The sequence below is a fragment of the Suncus etruscus genome, chromosome 15 (genome assembly GCF_024139225.1).
Source record: "Suncus etruscus isolate mSunEtr1 chromosome 15, mSunEtr1.pri.cur, whole genome shotgun sequence".
Classification (NCBI taxonomy): Eukaryota; Metazoa; Chordata; class Mammalia; order Eulipotyphla; family Soricidae; genus Suncus; species Suncus etruscus.
The window spans coordinates 38,009,106-38,036,709 of NC_064862.1; the positions used below are offsets into that span (position 1 = coordinate 38,009,106).

Sequence of the window (27,604 nt, forward strand, 5' to 3'; positions counted from 1 at the left end):
CAATAAATGTAGTTGCAGGAATATAAAGATACAATTTTTTAAATTTTGGGTCACACCCAACTATGCTGTGACTTATTCCTGCCTCTGTGTTCAGAGATCACATAGGTTGATGTCTTGGGGACCATTAGGTGCCACGGATCAATACAGTATTGAATGCATGCAAGGCAAGCACCTTACTACTATAATAGTACTCTATCCCTGAAGGATGTATAAAACTAATGCAGAATTTTGAACCCATATTTACTATAGTATCATTATTTTATAGTTAATAGGAGAATACCAGCAAATACAAAAACTTTAGTATATAGTTAAATATTAACCAAAAGTTAAATTAATAAAATATAATTAGATGTTATCACCTAATAAATGTTCTTCCATATCTTTTAGAGAATTTTTTACTTGCATGCCATTATAATAGTCTGGTTATCTTCTAATTTATTTTCAAAAATACTAGTATGGCATCAAAGCACAGTATGAAAGAAACCAAAACTTACAAAGCAACAGAATGTCTTTTGCTCCATTGTTGTTATTTCTATAGGTTTAATAAAGAAATTATTCTGAAATATGCATTTTCAATAAATAGCATCAATCACAGAAGAGAGCATATCGAGTGTAGTAGATAAGTTATGAAATGCATAAACTGTTTTAAGAAGACTCAAATTATTACCAACTTAAATATAATAGACTAATTATGCATGGGAATGTGAGTTATAAGTTTTGACATTTTTTTAAAATTGCTTTTGACATAGAAGTACTGTAGACCTTGTTAATTGAGATCACTCAATTAATATGTTAATCAATTGTGAATACTCAATATGTATTATTTGATTTCCATAAGTCCTTCCTTTAGGACATGTTAGTAAAACCAGAATTATTTAAATGTATCACACCCAAGTTCTAAAAAAAGTAATCAACTATGTAGTGACAAGTAGGACATATTTAATCAACCTGATTTTCCTAGAAAAACTTCTACAAGGATTTAAAACCTTCAATAATACATACTAATAAAGTGCATTTTCAAGTTCTAATAAGTTTTGAATGCAATAATTTTTGTGCATATGTATGTGAATTTTCTAAATTGTAAGTTCTTTTTCCTTGTGTGGTTGTACTTGTCCTTGAGATTGTTGGGTTTTTCTTATGTTGGAATGTTGCCCAAATTCTAGCCAGGCATTTTTTTAGGCAAGAAAATGATCAATTGTTTTAACTTCCCATTCTAGCACACACTTTCTTGCTGCTTGGGCATTGGAGGACTGGGAGGTTGGGAAAACTGTATAGAAAGTAACTTTACAGAGACAGATGTAGGCATTTCCCCAACCTGAGTTCACCCCATCTTTGCCTAAAATGTTAACTTTCTTTTAAATTATGGTGTTCATTTCCCATCTTGGGGATTTGTCTGCAACTTTGCTTGGCCCTTGCCATGTAAGCATCCTACCAAGGTTTGATATTCTGTACCACAATATGATCCCCAGAGCCCCACTAAATGCAGAGTCAGAATTAAGTCCTGGCATAGCAGGACAAAAATTAAATATCTTATTGAAAAATATTTTGAGGGGAATTGTGAGGTTATACCCAACTATTTTCAGAGCTTATTCATGTCTTAGTATTTCTAGATTATGTATATTAATATTTGGTGTGATTTTATGCAATGCGAGGGATGGAAACAGTTTTAACTGCATAAGAAAAGCACTTGACCTCTGTACTAAATTTTTGTTCCCATCCTTCCTGAAATTTTTTTTTCTGCAAGTGTAAATGGGGAACAGAGACAAAAGGAAGCTAGACAGATATTAGGAGTAATGTTCCATTATTTTTGAGGAATAATTTTTCAGCCTCAGCATATATCACCTCAAGACATCCTCTAGATATGGTGAGGATTAATTCCTGTGCTACATATACAGAATGGGATGCAGGCACAATTTGACAATTGTGGTGTAGTTCTGGTGAGATTCAAGGTCTGTGCTCTTTAGGTGCTTAGAGCAGACTATCAGTGAAGTACAAAGTGTGCCAGATAGTTCCCAGTAAACAATGTCGGTTAAAATGACAAAAAAAAAAATAGATTTCTTTTTTTAAAGCTGCTACCTCTTACCAATTCACATAAATTACTTGCAGCAGATGGAATCTCAACTTTGATCATTGCCAGCTAAGAGGCACTTATGATGTAGTTGAATTTATACTGGTCAGTGGTTTGTAAATTTTTTTTTTTTTAGTTTTTGGGTCACACCCGGCGGTGCTCAGGGGTTACTCCTGGCTGTCTGCTCAGAAATAGCTCCTGGCAGGCACGGGGGACCATATGGGACACTGGGATTCGAACCAACCACCTTTGGTCCCGGATCGGCTGCTTGCAAAGCAAACGCCGCTGTGCTATCTCTCCGGGCCCATAAATTTTAAAAAATCTCCTACATTTGAGTCCTCATATACGTACCTCAATACTTATCTTTCCTTTAAGTGTGCAATCAACTTTGTACAAGTTAAAGATGAATTCAACTGAATACAACTTTTCCCCTTTTAATAGCAATCAGTACATTATAATGTAATTTTACCAGTTTAACAAGTACTGGCTTTATCATGAATAAACACTTCACACTTATTCAACTATTGAGCTATTGACTTTTTTGGGGGGTTGGGCCACACCCGATGATGTTCAGGGATTACTTCTGTCTATGCACTCAGAAATTGTTCCTAGCTTGGGGATTAAACATATGGGACGCTGGGGATCAAAAACCAAGTTCATCCTGGATCAGCTGCGTGAAAGGCAAATGCCCTACCACTGCTCTATCGCTCTGGCCCCTGAGCTATCAATTTTGAAGTAGATTGTGAGGTGAAATATCAACTCTATTGTAAAATAACAGGTCATCAAATGTATAGGAAGTGGCATTATATTGCTAGTTAAGGTCACATAAAGAATAATTGCAATGTTCTACATTTTGACTTTCAAGGACATATGTAGTCAAATTAAATTTTATTATACAAATTGTTATGTCTGAGAAAGCACTGCATGTTAATTTTATTCCCTATATATCACTGAATATAAAAATCATTCAACTTTTGGTTGCAGTGCATGCTTTCAGTCCAGCTGATTCCATTTTCTCTCTAAGCTATCTATGATATTAAGATTTCTTAGTGAAAATTAAATAAAGTGACTCTTCCATATCCTTTGCTGGTTTTTGTGACAGCTTTCTTCACCATCTCCCCACTACTGTTCAACACACACACTGAAGATTTATGTCTGTAAACTGTTGACCACTAACCAGTGACAGAAGAATGAACTTCAGAAATAACTTAAAAGTGTCACCACAAATAATCTTTTCTTGATAACATCCCCCTTCCTATACCAAATCTCCCCTATGTACTAAAATTGGTGTAAACATTGAGATTGCCTTTTATTATACACACAAATCTTCATTCCTAGTCTAGATTAAATGCCTTTTCTGATTATATCACAGCTTGATTGTTTCTTGGCTGACATTCTATTATATCCTTTAGCTCAGGATATACTTACTATTTGGAAAACAAAGCTTATAATAAGTAGAAATTTTGCAGCACTGTTAACAGCACTGTTAATATTCTGTATCATGTATGCCATTTTTTGTTTTCTTTCAATTAATTTGACAGGGTTCCAATACTATTCACAATTCTCCAAATCTTCACTTAATGCCCTCGTAGTATAATCGTAATTTCACTTATTTAACAGTTAATACACTCTCTTTATTCATATTAGTTAGGATGTATGTGTCATAGAATGGTACAGAAAAGACTATCAGGTTAGACAATTTTAATTGTTTGATTATTTCTTAAACTTCATTTACACTACAAATTTAAGAGAAAAACCCTCCCTGTCTTTGATGTATATAGCCAATTTTCTTTCTTTCCCATATGTCTACTTTACTTTACATCTCTAAGAAAGAGTAAGATATTGCTCCCTATATTTTTGAGAATTAATCCCTTTAAGCTATTTGTCCTCATTCGTATATGAAAAATGACCTATTACATGTGTATTTATTTCCTTGATTAGTAGTAAAGGTGAGTTATTTTTCCCACATGCAAGAATAAATTTAACAAAAGGTGGAACTGAAGTAAATGGTATGAAATCCATAACAAAATCTTTATTCCTGAGCATAACTCAAAATATGAACACTTTTTGATTTCCAGAGAGTTTTTAGCTAATATTTCTTAACAAAAAGAGAACTTCATATTTCTATAATGTCACCATTTCATGTTCATTTGGAGTAATGTATTTCATTGGTCTTCCATTTAACAATTCTCAGTTATCTTAGTATCTGATGAATATTTCTAATACAGATTATAGTTAATGTTGAAACAGAGTGATAAAAAGAGATATCAATGGTTTAAGGTTACTTATGAAGATGCCTGAATATTGTTCCCACACTAATTATATATATTTAAAATGAAAGAACAACTGGAGGAACAGAGAGATTATACATATTGTCAAGTACCATACAGTGTCAAATAATATGGCCAAAATCTACTTATATGTATAACTTAGTTTACACTCATAGATAACGTATCTATTCTCAACTTTCTCTCATTGGCCCTGTTGTGTCTATTCTATTTATTCGACAAAAGTTTAAAATTATTAATTTTTAATTATATATGTTGATAATGGTGACTTCAAATATTACTCATGCTTTATTCATTAGTCTTACGATATAGGTTTTATTTGTCCTGAACAATTCTCATAGGCAAATATTTAAGAACAGAGATATAAAAATGTGGCTAATAAAGTGAATTTTTAAAAATCACAGAATTTTTTGTGTTCAGAATGTTGTGTTATAGAGAAAATGAGAAGAGCAGTCAACCAAGACCTCCTACAGGTCTGTTATAAAACTTCAGTTGCATAGAGAATACATAATCTGTTAGATTGTTTAATAAAGTCACATTTGCAAAAGGCATATAGAATTCAAATGGTTCATTTTGCAAAACTTCTTGTACAAAGGTTCTAACCTTCACATATAAAAATAGTTAAGTGTGGTGGGGTAGACATACTATGTATATGACACAGGTCATTAAATACAAAAGCATACAGATGACACAGGTAAATAGCAGACAGGCATAGACTATATAGATGATGTATACGTGGATAGATCGTTAAGATGGTGTGAGAGAGGATGCATCGCTGGGATTCTTATCTTAACTATGGAAGTTTCTGAATGCAGCTCCTGTAGCCTGCAGAAATATATCTCTATGAGATGTGGAGAAAATAGTGAATAAAAGAGTTGTAACATTAGGGGTGATAGAAATAGCACTGGAGATAAGCTGCTTCCCCAGCATGTGATGACTTGTTGGGTCCCATGCCACATTGGTCTCTAGAATACTGCCAAGAATGATCCTGAACACAGAGACAGAAATAAACCCTTAGTATTGTTAGGTATAGCTAATCCCTAAATCTCTTGTCCCCCATCAATCCTAACAACAAAAAAATGTTGTAATACTGAAGATATCTGGAGTTAGTGTGCTTATCTGACACACTGTACATATACAGTGCTTTGAAACTAAGTAAAATCTAATGTAAAATTTTCGTTTTTTATACAAAATAATCCTAATGTGGTTATTTGATAGAAAAACTAAGGAAAATATTGATTTAATTCTAACATTTTATGAGTGGTTGGAGGTTTTTTGTGAAGTTCATGTCAGGATTCTTTATTTCTCTATATATATTTAAGATGTTTCACTACTCATTTGTGAATTTTTCTTTCTGAAAATACTGAGATCCTTGCTAAAATAAAAATATAAGTTGTCCTTTATATAAAAATATGGCATTTTAAAGCTTTTTTCTTTTATTAAACACTTTTCTCTTTTTTTAAACTTGTGCCACAAACATTTCCAGTAACATTTAAAGAAATACACAATTTTCTGCTTTCTGAGCATATAATTCACTCTCAAAATTAGCTAAAAAAAAACAAACAAACTTCTACACTAGTTTGACTCATTTAGCTTAAAGGCTTTATAGTTCTATTCAGGTATATGCATTATGAAGTCAAAATGTGATTTTTTAATTCAACCATATATGTTTGTTTCTGATTCCACAGCCATAAAGTACTCCTGACTCGTGGTTACCTCCAGGTATTTGTGTGCTCAATTAGTCCTTGAATATTTAAAAATCTTTCTTCTTTCAGTTTTTCTATTGCATAATGGAGTTTATAGTTTTGCACCTACATTTTCAGAACATTTGCTGGTTGGGATGTCCCTTCTAGTTGCAAATTATAGTAGAAATGAGAACACACTAGTTAGGCATTGTAGAGGCTTTATTTATAGGTACATGCATATAGTTTTAAAATGGGAAGATTAATGAAAGTTATAATGGCCTCTTGGCAGATTTAGGATAGGAATGTGGGTCTTGCATTGGAAAATATAAAGTATTCCCATGAATTCTTCAGTTTCTGAGAATCGTATATACAAGAAAGGGAATAGTTAAGTTCATTGTCTATATTCTTCTGAAATTCTTGATTTTTTTAAAACTTAAGTAGCATTTTTATGACCTTATTTTTAAAATCTCCAAATGTATGCTTTCTGTATGAGAAACATCAATTTAGGAAAAGGAATGCTATCAAATGTCTACAAAGAGAAAAGCATATCATGTTTTCTAGGTATGATATTTATTATTTATTCATTTCTCAATTAATATAACATATACTTTTTGATTTAACTGCAGTGTGTGCAGTTTTTAGGAAGGCCTAATCTATGGTTCTGAAAAACCACAGTGGAATAATATTCAGGAGTTTAAGAATAAAGAAATGAACAGAACTTATTCAAGATAGACTGTAAAATAATATGAGATACATAATAGAGGCATAGTAGAAATTAAGAATTATTAAATGAGAGTGGTATGAAAGTATTTTAAGAGATGGGAAATTTATAGTTAAATTTTTGAGAAAGGCTGATATAAGAATTTCTAAAAGAAAGCAATAGTTTTAAGGCTGTTTGTGATATGCTTGCAAAGTAATTTAAATTTTTTTGTGCTTGGTTGAAGGGAGGAACTCAGAGAAGGATATTGAGACTAATTGCCAGAGGATCAAATTTATGGATAGCTTTGAATGCCTGACTAAATAACTTGCCTGTTTTCTATAGTGAGAAAGATTTTGAAAATCTTGAGCATGCTAAATATACAATTATAATAATGTCTATAACATGAAACTGCTTAGGGAACATATTAAGTGCTATTTCTGTTGTGGAATTATGTGAAAAATCATCCTCAACAGAAAGGTAGTTTCCAAGTTTAAGAGAATAAATGAGTGTATTGGATGTTTGGAGAAGTAAGAAGAAAAAAAAAACAGGATTGAAAAACACATACTGTGTTCCTATATATCTCATGTGGAGAGAATCCAACAATTTTACTTTTATATTATAGCAGAAGAAGCAAGTACATAAAATCTAGCATGTGGACAGTACTTGTAAGAAGCACTCTGACTGGTCTTTATTGGTAATATGATTGTTTTGCGTAACAAATCAGATGAATAGGTTTTCACACCTTTGTTAAGATTGTGCATAAACAATTAGCAAGCAGGAGGCAAGGATATGTAAAATATTTAAGCACAAGTCTTGAAGTGAAGATAACTGTGGTCCTGGGAGATCTACAGAAGCTATGTGAGGAACTTACTATTGAAATAGAGCTGCTATGGCTCCTATCCTAAAAAAGCACTGAAAACAGGAAGTGATTGTTATCCCCAAGAATCTAGAAGCTAATATCTTGTCTTTCCTCTTTAGCCATTTGTGCTGTAACGTTATTGTCAGTTACCGTGTGCAACTTTGATTAGTGGGAAGTATGTTTAAGCAACTTCATCATCACCTTTAGTCCTGATATCAAATGTTATTGGATCTCAGTTTGAAGAAAAGAAACAAAGAGCTTCTGTACGGAAAATCTCACTGCCAAAAGATCTAAAAGAAAACATTTTAACCAGTTTGTATTCCATAGACAACTTTATGGCGAATGAGCACACCCAACAGTGTTTAGGTTTTTTTTTTTTTGTTTGTTTTGTTTTGTTTTGTTTTTCCTGGCTTAATCTTGGAGAGATTCCTGGCTCTGTGCTCAGGAATCACTGCCTGCAGGGCTTGGGTGGGGGGGGGGGGATCATATGGAGTGCTGGGATTGAACCCAGGTCAGTCACATGATACTAGAAAATAAAGTTTTTAATTCAGATATTTGCTTTCCCAAAGTAGGCAATGAAATAAACCAGGGGATAGTTTATTGTAATTAAGATGGCACTTTCTATTTATTCATTTAAAGAATGTAGAATTTTCGAGCCCGGAGAGATAGCACAGCAGCGTTTGCCTTGCAAGCAGCCGATCCAGGACCAAAGGTTGTTGGTTCGAATCCCGGTGTCCCATATGGTCCCCCGTACCTGCCAGGAACTATTTCTGAGCAGACAGCCAGGAGTAACCCCTGAGCACCGCCGGGTGTGGCCCAAAAAAACGAAAAAAAAAAAAAAAAAAAAGAATGTAGAATTTTCGTTTGTTATTTTTTTGGTAGAAAATGTGGACACTGAGAAATTATTTTTTCATACAAAAAAGGGGTCCAAAGTAATTGACTTCACTCTGATGGCAATCCATTTCCTGATCTACTTAATTTGATGTGGCTGAACTGAGTCTACTCAGCCTCAATTTGACTTTTAAGTTCTTGAAATTCTATCACTGAGATGAGAAAAACAGTAGCGACACTTTAAAAATTCTTCTATGATCCTTGAAATTTCAATCTAAAATCAGATTGAAATTAATCTGTTGTTTTTCCCTGGGTGTATAATTATTATTATTTAAAGAAGCCAGAGTAATGTGTTTAAAGAAATTAAAATTTAAATAAAATAAAATTCCTTAATTTTGCTATGACTAATGTTCAGCAGAATTAGAACCCAATCTTCAAATATTAAAATGCTAATTTTCTGATTGTTGAAAACATTTGATTATGAATTTCTTTCTGATATGTATAAAAATTTTATACTAAAGATTTCTAATTTTTAAAGAGGCTTCAACATATTGAATAATAGTCAGATATGCATATGTAAGGAATAATTTAATTATGTTTGCATTAGTCTAGAAATATGAATTTGGAATGCATTCAATGTAGTACTTTCTCACAAATATTTATGTGACTTAATAGATATAGTGACTACAAATAAAATAGGAAACATCTAGATGTATGAAGCCTCATCCCTCCTTTCTTCCTAGGTAACTTGACCTTACCTGCAAGACCCCACCCACTCCTGGGAGGGGTCTTGGAAAAGGTAGGTAAAGCCCTTGACCCAGGGAATTAGGGGTCAGCTCTCTGCCTTTTGGTCTTTGACCAGCATGGAGGTGAAATGGAAGATGGCTGAAAGGAGTTAAGATGCAGGGTTAGCTAAGAATGGCTGTGCTTAAAAGGTTATGCTAGAGGCCACACTGTGGTGGATAGGGTATGAATAAAGTTGATGCTTCCTGATGCCTGTCTCTGGATGAGTGATTCCGCAGTTCACCTAAACCTGGGACCCGCCAGCTGAATGGGGGTTGCGGAGCCACGTGACCTGGGATGGGAAAGAAAAATCCCTCCATCCATCCACTTCCATCCTTCACCATCCAGCACCATCGTTAATTATTTAACACTACAGATGTAGATAACAGATATCAAGGTATTTTTTTCTTAGTAAATATCCATTTTTATAGCATCACTAATATGAATAGTGGAAGTTATTTTACTTTTTTAAATGTCTTTTCTTTTTGCTTTTGGGTCACACCTGTGGTGTTGCGGGCTTATATCTGGCTCACTTCTGGCAAGCTCAGAGAATTATTTACTAAGCTGTGATAGACATAGGTTGGCCCAAATGCAAAGCAAATGCATATTCTTTGGGTATATTCTCTTTGGGAGAAAGAATTTTACTCTAACAGTAATGAAATTTTGTTTTATTTTTACTATGAATTGCCTATTGTTTACTACTTGTCAAATGTCTTCTGTTTAAAGCAGACAGTACAAGTTTGTGTGACTTTCTTTTGTGCCAAAAATTTGCCATAATATTTTCACAGAAATAATCTTTGAGAAAATATAAAAGGCTTTGTCTTTGATTTATGTACTGGTGCTATTTTCCTGTTCTTGTTTTTGCATATTCTGGGATAAGCTTTTCGATGAATATTATATTTTAGTTCATTCTTATGAGGAAATGACAATCTAAGGGAAGATTTCTTTTTAAAATTGCTTTATTGAATGCTTTGTTCCTTTTTGAATTACTGAAGGCACTTGATTTCATGTTTTCTTCAAGGTTTCCATCTTCTTTAAGAAAGAAAACTCAATTTTTAAAAATATGGTAATTAATTAAAGGGAATGCAGGAAAGAAGATAGGTATAGATAATTAAAAGGCTATTGAGAAAAGTATTTCCTGTATTATATCACACTAATGGTGAGCTGACACTAAATGTGGACTTTATAAATATTTATTCTGTGGCAAGGTCCAGATTACTTTTTGCTTTCAGAGCCAACTAATAAAAATGCAAACAAAATAAATATTGTTATTCAACTATTTGAAAAATCTCTATTAGAATTAGAGTGGTATTTGAAAAATTGCTTTCATACACCATTAACAACATCTTGGCAACTTGCAAATTCCTTTCTTTTGTCATAGATCCAACCATTCACAATGCAGAGTTTTGATGTCATGATTTTAATATCATTTACTTATTACTTTTCTTGAATTGTTTTTAATAGAAAAAATTATTATAAAAATGACTATTAAAATCATATAATTTTATGAATTTTACAGGTTGCCCATGTCTTTAAAACTAAAATTAAGATAGGGGAACAGCACATGACTTTTATTTGAGAGGTATTCCCTAGCAATAGTGCCTATTGTTTCATATTTAACTAGCAGAGAATAGTTTTTTCTTTTTGAATTTTTTAAATATATTTAAATTATTTTATCACAGTTTAGGTAAAATTATACAATAGTTTTAATGGTTTTAGTTTTTTATTTGTTAGGTTCCTAAGCAAGACTAATTGATCAGAGACACACAGGATGCAAAAGACAGGAGCATTTATTGAAGCAGATTTCAGCACTCTGGGATCAACCACTTGCAAAGAGGTGGCAACCCCACCCCAAATTCTCTTGTTCTTTATATAGTGAGTTTAGGGGATTTCCATACCTTTCCCATTACTGAGTGGATAACCTATTCAGGGATTTGATAGCAAGAAAAAAATTGTTTACTAGGCTTAAAAGGTCATTGGCTAAAGCAAGTTATAACTAAATAAGGAATGTACAGTGATTATCATCAGGATATTGTTCAGGGAAGTACTCTGATGAGGCAATGAAGTTCAACTCCCAGGTGGGTTTAAGCCTCCTTATAGTCTTGTGGTATTTGGCATGTTTCCTGAAATTGGCTTTGTCTTTTATTGGAAGGGGCCTACTGTCAACCCCAAAAGCATTTCATGGTTGCAGTCTGGCTCTTTCAATTTAGATCATTTAATCCACATGTAAAAATATTTAGTTGAAATAGTTATCTGAGCTAATCTCATTTCAGATTTCCCAACTCAATTTATGAAAAATAATGATGAATATAAGAAAATACCTATGCCGATGGATGTTATTATTATAATAAAAGCATAAAGTATGCTGTATGGCTAAATGTGGTTTTATTTTATCATGTTAAAATTTATTTTATATTAAGGGGTATTTCATATTTTTAAAGCACAATGAATTACAAAGTTATTCATAGTTGGGTTTTAGATATACAATGTTTCAGCTCCAATCCCAGGGTCAACTTTTTTTTTCATTCCCTCTCCTACATTCTTCCCCCATGCCCACAGCCTGCCATTTCAACAGGTACCATTTAAAGTTTAACTGGTAATTTGATTCCCATGATTTCACTGTTATTGACTCTGTGGTTTGGATATTTAATTTTATTCATTTCCTTAACATCACTGATATACCTGAATCCCTTTGTCCTTTGCTCCTTTGCTTCTAATCGTTTCTCTTCCTTGGGCCACCCTAGCTTTTCTTCTCCCTGCTACTCTGGTGCTGAGGATGATACCAATATCCTCCCTTTATATTATGTGACTTTATAAAAAGTGTATAGAAAATCAAATTACATTAAATATACTGATAATTAGCATAAAATTTCCTATAACGAATCTGACCTGGGCAGGGATTTTCTATATTATGCTGATTATGCTTTTTATTTTGACAGACAGGCAGAAGGGATCCTTATTTTGGTATGTAACATGCTGTTTTGAGCCCTTCCAAATCTGGTAAGTATTTCAGTATTGGCTCCTTTGTTAGGAAATATTAGCATTATTTTTGTTTGTAGATTTATCATATTCTGCCTTCATTGTTATTCAAAGTTAACTTTTGTTTGTTTGTTTGTTTGGGGGCCCACCCAAACAATCAGGACTTACTCCTAACTCTGCGCTCAGAATTTATTAATTATTCTTACTATGTTCAGGGGACCATTCATGGTGCCTGCCATCAAACCAGGGTCAGTCACATAGAAATCAAATGCCTTAGTCCCTGTACTATCTCTTTGACTCCAATTTTCCCTTTTTCCAGAAGGCATAATTCAAGCAATTCTCAGTTCCATTGGTACTAGTGGCCAGTGGGACTATACCTGGTGCAAAGGGGTGGGAGACTATATTGACAGAGATTGAACATGTGGTCTTAAACATTCAAGGTTTCAATTAAACTGGGGCCTTAAAAGACTTTATGGGATCATAGGATTGGAGCAATAGTATAGTGGGTATAGTGTTTGCCTTGCATGCAGTCAACCCTGGTTCATACCCTGGCATCCTATATGGTCCCTGAGCCTGCCAGGAATGATTTCTGCGCTAAGTCAGGAGAAACCCCTGAGCACCAATGAGTGTGTTCTTGCCTCCAAAATTAAGAAATTTAAACATTCAATTTCTGTACTTTGAGCTCTTCCCTAACACTTCAATGTTAACTTTTTCAGCTTATTTCTTTGTGATTATGTTATTTTAAATTAAGCCAATAGATACACTAACTAAAAGTATTTCTCTTTGAGGTATTCTCCTCTTACCTTTTTTTTATCTTTTCTCATAGGCCAGTGGCAATATCCTGGTAATGAGTAAAATTTAAACTTACTCTTATTGTAGGGAGAATTAATTCAGGATGAAACAAGAGAGAAAAAGATTTTATTTGAAAAACAGTACATAGCATGTTCAAATATTCATTATAGTCACTGAGATTACATATCTGTAATTATGTAAAAATTGATTAATGTGTTTGTGACAAGGTTAAATTTATTCACTAGTTAAATAATTGTATCAAAAGTTGAGAAGATACTACTTTCATTGAATGTTAATTTTGTAGTACATTAAACAAATTTCAAGTCTATCTATTTTGAGACAAAACAGTATTATTTCTATGAAGCAAAGGAGTGAAGGTACCAAAAGTTGAAGATGGTTGTTTTGATTTATATCATACACATGTATATCATGAATATGATATATGGGCCACCATTTGCATCATTAATGTTGGATCAATCAAATATCAGCTTTTATAAGAAATGTTAGAAAGCCACAGTTGCCTAAGGAAGCAGGCTATAGGTAAATGCCAGATTTTTATAAATAAAGCCATAGTTTCAGTGGCACAGGCACACCTAAAATTTATGATATTGATTTAATATGGAAAATGAGGTATGTTGATGAGGTTTGCTATGAGAAATAAACTAAAGTATTACTTGTTTCTAGAAGAGAAATATATAGATTTGGAATCACTAAATTGGTGTATTTGAAAAATATAACTTAATATTGTCCAACATCATTACATACATCTAATAAAAAAATAAAAGTGAGTGATATCCTAGGATCTTGGTAGCATGCCCAGTTAGCTATATTCTTTTTCCTTTAGTGGGTGGATGGGGCAAGATTCTAGGGTTATTTCATTTGCTATTCAGGTATTTAAGATTTACCTCTGAATATGGATTTTCTACAAATACTCCTGTCGCAAAAGACTGCAATATTTTTGGAATAGTTAAGTAACTAGCTATGTTAGTCATTGAATATTAAGTGTCACAGTAGAAAAATTATAATAGAAAGTTTCTTGACAGGATGGAGCTATGCTAATTAAACAGTATTTCTTCCGCATCCTCCAATTTGAGTTAGGAAAAGTTTTTCATTTAATATCTTAAAATCATTAACTCTGGGGACAGAGTTATAACACACTTATTAAAGCTCATGCTTTGTGTGCAGGTATGTAGCCTACCCTGGTTTAATACCTAGCACTGCATATGAACTTTGAATCACTTGTGTATAACTGGAGGCTCTGCAGCATTTTCAGAGCATAGAATATGACACAGACTTCAAGCAGCATGTCATTTTCAGACTCTTACATTTAAATATATGTATGATTTGCTAATAATTTCTGGAAGGGCTCCTAGGTTTTTTGAGCACTGCTTTGAAGGAATCCCTGCCAAAATACTATTTCCTTAGAGAGAATTTTCCATAACCCAGGAAAAGTTAAAGTTGTCTGTTTGCCTCTATAGTATCAATTACTAACATATTAACAAAATAATAAAAACAAAAACAAAAACACATTTATAACAACAATTTTAAACTCCTTTTTCATGGTAGATTGAAATCCAACCAGACTAGGTAACTGTATTCATGTTGTTCACTGCAAGGTCCTATGTACAGGACGTTTTAGCTAAATTCTCATTATAAGACTGAAGAAATGATACTTATTTTCTAATATTTGAAGTGGAAAGGTTATATTTACCAAGGTTTGTTAGAAGAATCATTGGGTCGAATGCTTATAAAAACTAATTCAGGTTCTGATGCAGTATTTTTTTTCTTTCTCTTCCTAAGAAGAGATTTTTCTGAGAGGAAAAACTTTTTTCTGTATCTAAAGATACTTTAAAATATATTTTTCTTTTTATAGAGTTCATATTATGAAAATTCTCAAAAGTGGGCAAAGGAAGTTACTAATTTGCTGGCAATTATGTAGTTTATTTTTTATCACTAAATAGGAAATGTTTTGATTTATTGTTTCAGATAATAAAATAAATGTCAAGGACTTTTTTATTTTTTAAATATATTTATTTAAACACTGTGATCACAAACATAATTGTAGTCGGGGTTCCGTCATAAAAAACACCCCCTTTCACCAGTGCAACATTTCTACCACCAATGCCCCCTTCTCCTCACTCCCCCTACACCCTCTACATCCCTCACTCAATGACATTGTTATGATAGTTCTCAGTGTAGTTATTTCTCTAACTGCACTCATATATGGAGTTTATCATAGCACAAGTTGAACTTAGCAACACACCAGTTTTTCTTCCAGTGCAGCATTAAAAATTAGTTTAGAATACCCTAAAATTGACATATTGTCTTTATAACAAAATATTTTATTTATTTCTCATATCTATTAGCCTATTGTACATCTCTATAACCTTAGGCAAGGTCCCTTCATTTCAAAGAATGACTCTTATTATACTCAGGTGAATTCCACTGAAAGATACACACTTCTTTCTTCTTTTATCCTTATTTAGGATGCTCAGACCTTAATATACAATTTTTCATTTTAACATAATAAAATAAAAAGTTGATAGAAAAGCTATATTAGGAATAAAAGCCCCTTCAAAGGAGTGGTTATATAAACAGTATTATATATATACATATATATATACACACACATATATATATACATAATCAAAGAAATGTTAAAAAAATTCAGCCTATTGACCAAAGTATTCCATTATGTCAATGGCAGCAGTGAGCACTATAAAATAATTATTTAAAATTCTTTGGCATAAACTCACTCGAGTTTAAGATTCAGAGACTGAACATGAAAACTTAAAGATTTAAATTCAAGGTTTCAGATTGGACATGGGGTTTAAAACATTCAAGGAGTTTATGGGGCCAGAGCAATAGCATTGGCATGCTGCTGACTCTAGTTCTATGTTCTGCATCCAGATGGTCACTGAGCCTGTCAAGAGTGACTTCTGTGGGCCCAGAGAGATAGCACAGTGGCGTTTGTCTTGCAAGCAGCCTATTCAGGACCAAAGGTGGTTGGTTTGAATCCCGGTGTCCCATATGGTCAGGAGCTATTTCTGAGCATACAGCCAGGAGTAACCCCTGAGCATCACTGGGTGTGGTCCAAAAAAAAAAAAAAAAAAGAGTGATATCTGAGCTCAGCGTCAGGAGAAACCCAAAACATTCAAGAGGTTAGACAGTATTCCTGCACATTGGTATTAAAACTTTTACCCATTTTTTGGTTATTTATTTATTGTTTTGATATTGGGGATACACCTAGAGCCTCTCAAGACTTACTTCTGGCTCTAAATTCAGTGATGACAACTATTGACTAGGGGGGCTTTGTTGGAAGCCAACAAGATTAAACCTGGGTTGGCTAAGGTGATGTAAGTGGCTTTTCCACTGATTATCCTCTGGCTCTACTCGGGACAATAAACAACAGCATCAAAAAATGGGAAGAAGGGCCGGGTAGGTGGCGCTGGAGGTAAGGTGTCTGCCTTGCAAGCGCTAGCCAAGGAACGTACCGCGGTTCGATCCCCCGGCGTCCCATATGGTCCCCCCAAGCCAGGGGCGATTTCTGAGCACATAGCCAGGAGTAACCCCTGAGCGTCAAACGGGTGTGGCCCCCCCAAAAAAATGGGAAGAAGAGATAAACATAAACTTCCTCAAAGAATACCTAAAATGAACAATAAGGAGGGGCCAGCGAGGTGGCGCTAGAGGTAAGGTGTCTGCCTTGCAAGTGCTAGCCAAGGAAAGATGGCGACCGAGGTTCGATTCCCGCAGTTCGATCCTCGCCGTCCCATATGGTCCCCCCAAGCCAGGGGCAATTTCTGAGCGCTTAGCCAGGAGTAACCCCTGAGCATCAAATGGGTGTGGCCCAAAAAGCCAAAAAAAGAAAAAAAATGAACAATAAGGAAATAAAAAATGTATTGCATTACAGATAATCAAGAGAATCAAAACAAAATGAAAATGATATATAAAATTACACCAGTGTGATTGACACATATAAAGAAATAAAGAAACAGAAACAGGTATTGTTAGCATGGATGGAAGGAACCCTAATTCTCTGTTGGTGGGAATACTAATAAAGTCGTATATTTTTTTGGAAAATATAATTGAATGGAATTGAACTTCCATTTGACCAGCAATGCCACTTTGGATATCTACCTCAAGAGCCAAAATTTTATTTAGAAAATACCTTTGAGCTTCTATGTTTATTGTAATACTATTTATATAACCAGTTGAAGATAAGCTAGTGTTTCAAGTACAACTCAGAAAGAAACTCATATATTATATATATATATTTTGTATAAGTCTATATTTGTAGTATATGTATCTACATAATTCTATCTATATTTATATACAATAGCATATTACTTGGATATATAAAAATGAAATTATGCAGTTTGCTGTTATGTAAATGGAACCAGTTGGTATCATGCTGAATGAAGCCAATCAGAAAGGAAGACCAGCTAAAAAAATATTTCTTATATGTGTGATATAAAGAACTATTTTAATGGAGAAACAAGTGGCAAAACAACATAATATAAGAAACGGTATACAGATAAATATGAAATTTAATAAGGTAGTAAAATATGGGCATGAGGAAAGAGCCAACTTCGGGCTAATGTGGAAGGAAAGAAGACACTCTTGTGGAGTGTGTTAGAATATTGTAAGTGTTATAATGTTATATACCTGAATCTTTACAATTAACAGTATTATAAAATTGTAAAACAGTGACTAAATAAATTTGAAAGGTCTATTATATGTAAATTGATGAATATTTTCTATCAACTTGGCCATTGTAAATTTTTATAATACAGAATATTTTCTGGACTCAAGAATTAAACTATATTCATTTAATTACTCATGAATGATTTATGCTTTCCTTTATATGACTGAATACTTTTTAGGCCCAAGATTAAATAATGCTTTCAAATATTCAAAAATTATTATGCGACATTATATTAACATATTCATAAATTTATAGGTATTGCAATTCCTCATAGGATCTTTATTTGCTGACAGAAAGATTTGTGCTACAGATTTTTTAAATAATATTTTTTTAGTCCAGTAAAATTTTATTACTTAATGATTGTAGTTTTCTTCTTGGCACATGTGCTAGCTCCATTAAACTTTTATGTGTATCTGGCATTAAGTAGGGCTTATAGTATTCCATTTTAAAAGATAAATTATGTTATGAATAGCTCTTGTTTCTCTTTATGTGAGAGCATTCAAAGTTGTGGATAAGTAATTCAGGTGGGCTCCTATATTCTTTATTCCCAGAAAAAACTTTTCTTTTTTTTTTCTTTTTGCAGGGGAGACCGTGCACGCAGCCCCTCACTACCATAAATTAAGCAGTCCAGTTTTCCACATTTGGGGAAATCGCAGGGGTCAGCACGCCCGGAGTGCAATGGGCGAGCCTCACCCTGGAGAAACCACCTTCTTGATCATGGAATCACCCCTGCCAGGTAAGTATAGAAAAAACTTTTCTACTGTGATAATTTTATATGAGTGGTTTCTGAACCATGGGATATATTCTAGAAGTACTCTTAAGATGTGTTTGTAATTAAGGAAATTTCCATTTTTTATCTTAGTATGAATACTGGTTTATTTGCATAAGAATTAGACAATTCGTGGGGCATGTCGTCTCTTTTTTCTCATCAGCTATTCTTGCTGAAAGATTTTAGGGGCCAATGTGTCATTTTAATTTACCTATTATTATAATTTGTGTTAAAGTAAGACTTGAACTACTAGTAGTTTTGTTTTACATATCAATAAAAGAGGCATTTGCTAGTTATATATTTTTCCCTATAGAAAACGCTATGTCCAGGAAGCATTTAATAAAATTCACTTTTGATTCAGGCTTTTTAATGGAAGATATAATTAAGTTTTACAATTTGTATACAAAAAATAAATCAGGGGCCGGAGTGATAGCACAGCGGTGGGGCATTTGTTTTGCATGAAGCCAACCTGTGTTTGATTCCTGGCATCCCATATGGTTCCTCAGAGCCTAAGGAGCGATTTCTGAGCGCAGACCCAGGAGTAACCCAGAGCACCTCTGGGTGTTGCCCAAAAACCAAAAATAAACAAAAATCAGTTCGTATTTAATATATAATGAATATATGCATATGGATATATAAAATTAACATTATGTAATGACTATATGAGTACACATAAATGTTATGTTATGTACATTCAACATAACTGGTACTTATTGATAGCTTAAAATATGATTTTATTTAATTATTATTATGTTGAACAATTTTAATGTTTACTTAAAAATTTAAATTAATGCTTCGTGCTATCACAATTATATTGAATAATCTCAAATACACTTTAATCATTTGTTTTGTACAAATATTACTTTTATACTCTATATACTCTTATTGTCTTTGTTTTCTTCATTAAAAACTGTTTTATATAAATAAAGTATAATTGAATTAATTTTACTATATAACATTAAAAATTATAAGATAGCTTCCTTTCAATGTTACCAATATAAATTGACAACACAAGAAAGAACATTTTTATACTTTTTATTTCTAGCAATTTTTTCATGAATCTCTTGCTACTGCCTACACATCTATATGGTTATTAAATTTTGATATCTTTCATTACTTTTACAACTACAATTCAACTTACGTGTTCTTATAAAATAATTAGGGAATAGCCAAGAATAATATTCCAACTCAATTTTAATATGTTAATACACTTTAGAATATTTTATTATATTAAAATATACTTACTATTTAATTTAGTCATAAGATTCTATTAATTTGCATCTTCTCTCCTAATTTTTGGGAAGTGGCTTTAGGCCATACCTTGAGGTTCTCAGGTATTACTACTGACTCTTTAATCAGGGACCACTCCTGGTGTATTCTGGGGACCATCTGTGACACCAGGAACTAACCCAGTTGGCTGCATGCAAGACAAATACCCCACCTACTGAACTATCACTCTGGCAAAACCCCTCTTAATTTTTATTTTAGTTCATTCTCATCTTTCTGTATTCAACTTAGTTTCCAACCTAAAGAAACTTCTTTGACTCACAATACTCCTTTGTTCTGTGGTGGTAGTGGTAGTAATGGAATTGAGACACACTTGCTGGTGCTCAGGAATTATACCTGGCTTTATGCTCAGAGATTACATCTAGTTTGATTTAAGAAACTACATGGGATGCCCAAGACTGAACTCTACTCAATCTTGCATAAGGCACAGCCCCTATTCTCTTTACTATCTTTTCAGCACCTTTATCTTGTCTTATATGCTTTAATTACATGCCTTGCTTTTATGTACTACTTTTTGCAATTATTTTGTTTTATTCTTTTTCCATTTAAATGTATTTTCTTAGAAATTAAAAATCATACTTTAGGTAATAGAATTACAATGGTATTCAAGTTTATGGTATTGATGTCCAAATTTATTGCACACCATTGTCACTGAAATGTCCCTGGAAGTCCCCCATCTCTGTTACTCCAGTTCATCACTTCTCCCCTACTCCACATTCCTCTGCACATTGTTGATTGATAATTATGGGTGTACATTTGAAAAAGTCAATCTAGTCATTTCCATCTTTCTTTCCTTCCGTTCAGTTCTGATACTCTCAGTCTTGTATCTGAATATCCAAAGTTAAATATTAATTAATATTTTTATATCCTTGGTTTGTTTCTCTGTATACCATAACTAATGAGTTAAATCAACCTGTATTTGATCTTCTGCTTCTGTTTCATTTTTATCATCATGACACTATACAATTTGGTTCAAGTTACCTTGAACTTCGTGCCTTTGTGTGTATGTGTATGTGTGTGACTGTAGTGTTTTATTAATCTGTTACTGGACATTTGGGTCACTTATTAATCTGTTATTAATATGTTACTGGACATTTGGGTTGCTTCTATATTTTGGCTCCTGTACTAAGAGAAGTTAACATAGAAGTGCATATATCTCTTTGAATTAATAGTTTTTGTGTTTCTGAGTAGATACTAGATGTATGATAGCTAGCTAAGTCATGATAGCTCCATTCTTCCTTCCTTCCTCCTTCCTTCCTTCCTTCCTTCCTTCCTTCCTTCCTTCCTTCCTTCCTTCCTTCCTTCCTTCCTTCCTTCCTTCCTTCTTTCCTTCTTTCCTTCCTTCCTTCCTTCCTTCCTTCCTTCCTTCCTTCCTTCCTTCCTTCCTTCCTTCCTTCCTTCCTTCCTTCCTTCCTTCCTTCCTTCCTCATTCTTCCTCCTTCCTCCCTCCCTCAGTTTTCTTTCTTTCTTTAACTTTCTTTCTTTCTTCTCTTTCTTCCTTCCTTCCTTCTCTTTCTCTTTCTTCTTTCTTTCTTCTTTTTCTTTCTTTCTTTCTTTCTTTTTCTTTCTCCTTTTTCTTCTTTTTCTTTCTTTCTTCTTTCTTTCTTTCTTTTTTTTTTTTCTTTTTTTTTTTTCTTTTTTTTTTTTTTTTTTTCTTTTTTTTTTTTTTTTCTTTCTTTCTTTCTTTCTTTCTTTCTTTCTTTCTTTCTTTCTTTCTTTCTTTCTTTCTTTCTTCTTTTTCTTTCTCTTTTCTTTCTTCTTTTTTCTTTCTTTTTCTCTTTTTTTCTTTCTCTTTTTTTCTTTTTCTTATTTTTTTCTTTCTTTTATTTCTCTCTTTCTTCTTCAGTGTTCAGAGCTTTTTTCTGGCTCCCTACTCCAGAATCCTTCCTGGCATGCTCAGGGAACCATATGAGATTCTATGAATAAAACTTATATTGGTTGAATTCAAGGTAAGTGCCCTGAACAGTCTACTTTTAGGACCCTCCATATTTCTTCTATAGAGACTGGAACACATAACATTCCCACCAGCAGTAAGTGTTGTGTTTTTCCTACATCAATGTCAGAACTTGTAGTTTCCAGCTTTTTGATATTTATTTTTAAGTTTTATTATGATTTATGCTCTAAATAGTTCTCAGGAAGTTGGAATGGGAGGATATACTGGTAATTCTTGGTCAATAGGCCATTGATTAGTGCAAGGACCCAATGATGTTATATGGCCTGCACCCTGCAGTATATGGGGATAACCCAGTATGACAGGAGTTTTAGGATCCTCCAGGAATTCATCAAGTGATTCTCAAAGATATCATGTAGGTGCTGAATAAACTCAAATCTGCATACACCCTAACAAATATGCTATCTCCAAGCCCTTTTACTTGTCATTTGCTGCGCAATATTCTGTAAATTCTATGAAAATGAAGCACCTGTTTTTTATTTGCCATTTCATTCTTCAACTCTCCGGAAACATATTTTGGAATCTCAAATTCATGATCTCCTCACTAGTAAAATTACTTTGTTATTCAGTGTCAGAAACTAATCAGCATACACTAACCAGTTGATAAAGAACTCCTAAAAGAGTTGACCTTTTTGATACTGAATTGACTATTATAGACATATGAGAAAAACTGACAGGCATACATAATCACAGTTATGCAATTCTTAAAATAGAGTGAATAATTAAAAAGATTTAGATGGATGACAGTGAGTTTCTTTCATTGTCTTTGTAAGTAAATTCATAAAGATTGATTTCAAATTGTCATGGTGTCTTAAAATATTACCTACCCAATTATGAAAAGAGTGCTGAAAAGAGAAACTGTGATTTCTGTCTTTGGATTTTATTTCTACCTAAAAGATGATATATAAACTGTATTCTGGACTGAAAACAGAAATAGTTATATTTCTCTAGACTAACTAGAATTAAATGATTAAAATTAGATAAATAAAAAGAAAGGAGTGAAAAGGAGGTATGAATATAGGGGAAAGAGTGACAGGTAGGCCAACTGCCAGAGAGACTAAGAATGACAGAAACAAAAAATGCAGAGACATAAAGACATACATAGACACATCACTGACCAAAGGAAAATACAGAACCCTAATTTTATTTACCTTGCATTGTAAAACACCATTTTATACCACTGAAAACATTTGTCCTGAACTATTGAATAGTTTGTTAAAAATTCACGTATGAATAAAAGTGTGACACTCAGATATAATGTTTCCATCTTCTTGCATGTTTATCTTTTAGTGATTCCACTGGAATACACAGAAAAGATGAGAACAAATTCATATGGCTATGTTTTTTTTATCGCAAATAGTCTCAGGGATTCCCTTGCTCTCTGCATTAGCCAAGCTGTCTAGTGCTATTTCAACTGCTCTCTAAAGACTCTCTCTTGTCTTATAGGAGTAGGGGACAATAGCAACTTTTGCCCCCTGCTAGGGCTCTTAATAGTTTCTGGCATGAGTGGGAAGGGAGACAGAGACACAGAGACACACACAAACACACACACACACACACACACAGAAAGAGAGAGAGACAGAGAGAAGAGAGAAGAGAGAGAGAGAGAGAGAGAGAGAGAGAGAGAGAGAGAGAGAGAGAGAATGTCTCTCAGAGGCAGCTAGGAAGGAGGACAGGAAGGAAAATTGAGACACTGCTGTCAGGAAATGTGCACAGTGAAGAGTGCTGTACATTGTCTGAGTTAAATGCAATTCCAAACAACTTTGTAACTGTGGGAATAAAAAAAGAACAACCAGCTCTATTACGACCAAACTTATAAGCACAGAGTTTAAATAAAGTAATTAAAGACAAAAAAAGAAGTGAAAAATAAAATTTCTCTAGTTTGCAATTAGAAAAAAATAAGAGTCTCTGGGCATTCTGGTCAGTCTCATGGGCTAGTCTTAGTTAACATTTTTAGCTAGTGCTAAGTAGAGCCCACATTTATTAGTAGTTTCTACTGGCAGTTTCCTCTGCTCTCCCACTCCAGGGCTGAAGGTTTCTTGCCCATTCCAGACACTCCGAGATCATGCACAGGGTAGTAACACTCCTTCACAACTGCTGGCCTCTAATTTTAGCCATATCACATCGCAGGAACTTACAGTGTTAAAGAACACCCAATTATTAGAAGAACAGAGCATACAATGCATATTAGTACCTGAGGTACCTCTATTTTGTTTTACCCAAAGCCTTCCCAGACTCCAAAGTCTCACCAGGCACAGAGTCTATCTGATGAGAAGTTCTAATTGTGTTAGAGTGCAGAAAAGCCTAAAATTTTTGTCATTAGCTTTATGCATCCCTCTGATGGAGGAAAGAGCAATTACTACCAAATCTACCCATATTTGTTTCCTCCAAAGGACAAAGAATTTAATTAACCCCCTTCTTGAACTTTGATTTGGAAAAAATTGTCTCCTGACAATAAAGTAGACAATTAGAGGGCTCTTTTTGTTAGAGATAAGTATTTTTCATTGCCTTCTAATCCATTATTAATATATAAAAATTCTAATTGTTTTAGGTCTGAAGAAAAAATGGTCTTGAAGTCCTTGACTGAATTGTTTTCCTGTCAAAATGTATTTTAGCACCAAATGTCTATGATTTACCCCAAATCTTTTCTAGACTTCTGTAATCTTCATTTGGTCTTTTACTTAGGCTACAACATTCTTAGGTGTGTGATTTATATTTTACTGAAACAGTAAGTTCTGTAATATTATTTTCACATTAAGAAAATTTCTTTTGGCTATATATTTTTCACTGAAAATGTTTATAAAAATGATGATCTCCCAATTTTATTTTATAGTCCTATATATTTTTGTACATGGATGTCTTGAAACTATTTCTTAACTGAACATGCTGGGGACAGAAAATTACTTCTAGCTTGGTATGGAAACTCTTTTTTGTATCTGACACAACATACATTTGAGCACACACAGACTCCAACTTCTTCAATTCCAATAGATGTGAACTTCTAAAAAGAGGCTTATAAGTAAGTGAATATAGTCTCATCTATTTACAGCAGGAGTCTCAAATTCAATTTACCTGGGAGCCGCAGGAGGCAAAGTCGGGGTGAGGCAGGGCCACATAAGGGATTTCGCTTACCGAATATTCACAATAAAAAATCGCATTAGTAAGGAAAAAATCGTAAAAAAAAAATCGCATTAAACATTAGCATACCCCAAACGGAACTGCTCGGGGTATGCGAATGTTTAATGCGATTTTTTCTGACTAATGCGATTTTTATTGCGATTATTTGATAAGCGAATAATCGCGAATACTGCTATATTTGAAGGCTAGCCACGGGCCACAAAATGTACGGAGGGCCGCAAACGGCCCGTGGGCCACGAGTTTGAGACCCCTGATTTATAGCGAGAATTGTCAGCTCTCAAAATTTACAACTAAACTGAAAATTCAACCTTTACCATGTTTTATACAAACATTGAATTTATAGTACAATTTGTTACCCGCAATAGAGCTAATTTCCCCAAATCCCATTATCTTAGGAATAGAGACTCTTCTAGACCTGCCTAGAAACCACCATGAAAGAATTCTCAGTGTTCCTTAAAAGATTTGAGAAGACCTGGAGCTCTAACTTCAGGCAGAGATTATTCCAATTCCAAGCAAACTTGAGACTTAAAAAGAAAAATAAAACCCTGCACCTTGATATGTTTTCTTCCTTTTTTTTTTTGTTTTTTTTGTTTTTTGTTTTTGGGTCACACCCGGCAGTGCTCTGGCAGGCTCAGGGGACCATATGGGATGCCAGGATACGAACCTTCTGCATGAAAGGCAAATGTCTTACCTCCATGCTATATCTCCGGCATTTTCTTTCTTTTCATTACAGAAAGAAATAAAAGAAAACACATCTCTACTGGGAACACCCCACTCCCAATTGTCCACTTTTTCTGTTATGTATACACTTCATTTTTAAACTCACTAGGTGTTTGGGAAAAGTGGGGAATTAATAAATTCAACTGTTGCCTCTAAAGAGCTTGTTCTTCACACACCAAAGTTCAAGAAAATCAACAGTTATATCGAGTAATTGTCTCAAGGAGTTTCAAGGATTATTGCTTATCAAGGCCTTTTACTATTAAGTAGTGTCCTTTCTTTCTAAAATTATTTGTTTAGTGTGGCATCTTGAATTCTGACTTGCCTTTATTCTAAGTACTCAAACTCATAAAACAAACAAAGCAAACCACTAAATTCTTTTTTTTATTAAGTTTCAACTTAAAGATATTCTTAATTCAAGTTATACCATCTTCTCTTTGTTTCCAAATACTCGTTAAAAATACTCATTTATTTACTTTTTTTTTCTGCTCACAGATCTTTTTTATTGTTTTTTATTTTTTTAAAATATAATTTTTATTTTGATCATAGTGGCTTACATATTGTTGACAATAATATTTTAGGTACATATTTACATAAAATCAGGGGGGATTCCCATCACCAAATTGTCCTCCCTACACCTCCGTTTTTGTCCTACCTCCCATATCCTCTTCCCTCACCCTCAGGGTTGCTAGAATATGTGGTCCCCTCTGTATCTAGCCTACTACTTAGTAGTCTTGCACCTGTTTGGTCCTGGTGCCTCCCTTATTTCCCCCTCTAACTGGGGGGCAGGACTAGCTAGTTCAAGTTACGTGGTTTTGTTTGAAGGAGAGAAAAGTAATAAACTGGGGTAAAAGTCTAATATGCCGAAAATAAGCGGAATTCTTCTAGAGGCTCTCATCATCGGTTTGAGAGACGAAGGAGAGAAAAAAGGTGAAACACTCCACCAGTACATAAAGAAGTGTCAAATATCCAGTGAGGACTCCAACAATAATGATAAGCACCAAAAACAAACAAACAAACAAAAAAAACACAAAACAAAACAAAAAACGCCATGGTCTTGATATAAGAAACATGGCATAGCATATAAAGAAAGAACAGAAAGGAAGAGAAAGAATAAGTATAACTGGGGACAACAACTTCAATAATCACACCCAAACAGAGAAATTGACCAAAAATAGGTAGGTAAATAAAAATAATAATAATAAATGAAAATAAAATAATATATAAAAAATAAAACAATGTTTTGTGCTTTTTGTTTTTTCCCTCCTGCCCTGGCACAGTAAATATTGGGGTCATTTGAAAAGGAATTCACTTGGCTTAAGAGATATGGGGTTTCTCCGCCCTTGGAGTGTATTGTCATGGAATCAACTATAGACTCTGTTCAGGATCATTTACTCTCCCAGTGGTGCTTTTGTGGTGTTTGGAAGACTTCTGCTCTGTCCTGGGTGATACAATCAGGCCTCTGTGTCTAGGGATCTCAGTATCTGCACAGATCCAGGGGTGGGACTTATGATGAAGTCAGTCTTTGTGGTTCTAGAAGTTCTGTTCCCTCAGTGTCATTTTAATCCATCTTCTGTGGTTGGTGATCTTGGTTTTTGCACTGTACCTAGGATGGCATCTAGGATAGTGTCTTTCTTTGTGCTTCCAGAAGCCCCATTCCGTTACAATGGTCTCTGCCAGACCTTTGGAACTGGGGATCATGTTTATTGTGCAGGTCATAGTTCAAATCCTAGGCTAGGGCTTTTTTATTGGTCCCAGGCTGTATACAGTCTGGTCATGGTTCTAGCAGCCAGTCATCTGTAACTCGCAATCTTGGCTTTTGGACCTACCAAAGGGTGACAAGTCTGATTTTGTCTTGTCGTTAGCTGGTAAGGTAGGATAACCTGCACTTAGGTCAAGTTGTTCCCATTTTCCTCGTTGTCAGGATGTCATATTAGAGCTGGCACTTGACTTGCAGTATTAAGGCTGTCCCGGATGGGATTTGTTTCCTGTAGCAATTGTGAAGAACTATGCCGTTTCTATGTCTGGGATCCAGGGTTCAAGGCTGGACGG

General features: G+C 34.0%; 1 non-coding gene across 1 annotated transcript; it reads right to left on the reverse strand.

Moving 5' to 3' along the window:
* Window positions 1–18,270: 18,270 nt before the first annotated feature.
* Window positions 18,271–18,434, reverse strand: LOC126031897 (U1 spliceosomal RNA). Its single transcript, XR_007503705.1, has one exon. It is a non-coding gene; the product is annotated as a U1 spliceosomal RNA (small nuclear RNA).
* Between the last annotated feature and the right edge of the window lie 9,170 nt (window positions 18,435–27,604).